Source organism: Macaca thibetana, chromosome 12, assembly GCF_024542745.1.
Source record: "Macaca thibetana thibetana isolate TM-01 chromosome 12, ASM2454274v1, whole genome shotgun sequence".
In the NCBI taxonomy this organism is placed as follows: domain Eukaryota; kingdom Metazoa; phylum Chordata; class Mammalia; order Primates; family Cercopithecidae; genus Macaca; species Macaca thibetana.
This window is the reverse complement of record NC_065589.1, coordinates 84,157,465-84,158,720: the sequence shown is the minus strand read 5'-3', so window position 1 is coordinate 84,158,720 and position 1,256 is coordinate 84,157,465.

Below are 1,256 nucleotides of genomic sequence, written 5' to 3'. Positions count from 1 at the left end.
CCCTGCCTAAGATCAAGGTTAGAAATGCCCTCAGAGGGGCCGGCACGGTGGCTCACGTCTGTAACCCCAGTGCTTTGGGAGGCCAAGGTGGGCGAATCACAAGGTCAAGAGTTCAAGACCAGCCTGGCCAACTTGGTGAAACACTGTCTCTACTAAAAATACAAAAAATTAGCCAGGCATGGTGGTGGGCACCTGTAATCCCAGTTACTCGGGACGCTGAGGCAGGAGAATTGCTTGAACTAAGAGGTGGAGGTTGCAGTGAGCCAAGACCATGCCACAGGACTCCAACCTGGGCAACAGTGCAAGACTCCATCTCAAAAAGAAAGAAGGAAAGAAAGAAGGAAAGAAAGAAAGAAAGAAAAAAAGAAAGAAAGAAAGAAAGAAAGAAAAGGAAGGAAGGAAGGAAGGAAGGAAGGAAGGAAGGAAGGAAGGAAGGAAGGAAGGAAGGAAGGAAGGAAGGAAGGAAGGAAAAAGAAAGAAATGCCCTCAGAGGCCAATGTGTGAGGCGGCCAGGAGGGGTTTCCAGCAAACTGAAGAGGGCAGGATTAATCAAGGTGGGCCCTAGAGCCTCCACCACAGCCCAGTGTTGCCATGATCCGAGAGAAGGCAGAAATACAGCTTTGTAGATGAAATTATCCAATTGGAAACATTGACAATTAGTTAAATGTTATTTCAAACACTATACAGGTCAAACCAAACTTGGGAGCCCATAGCTGCAAGTAGGAGTGGGAAGTAACGTGTAGTGTGCATGCTTTTTTAATAGAACCCTAGGTCTTTTTTATTCCCCTACTTTTTTACAGCCTAACATCTTTTAACCCACTGATGCTTGTTTGGGGCAGAGGGTGAGATATAGTTCAGAACAACAAAAAAAATCATTGAGGTCAGGCATAGTGGCTCACGCCTGAAATCCTAGCACTTTTGGAGGCTGAGGTGAGAGGATCATTTTAGCCCAGGAGTTCAAGACCAGCCTGGGCAACATAGTGAGACCCCATCTCTGTTATTTTATTTTATTTATTTATTTTGAGATGGAGTCTCACTGTGTTGCCCAGGCTGGAGTGTAATGGTACGATCTCGGCTCACTGCAACATCCACCTCCTGTTCAATTGATTCTCCTACCTCAACCTCCCAAGTAGCTGGGATTACAGGTGCACACCACCACACCCAGCTAATTTTTGTATTTTTTTGTAGAGACAGGGTTTCACCATGTTGGTCAGGCTGGTCTTGAACTCCTGACCTTAAGTGATCCACCCACCTTG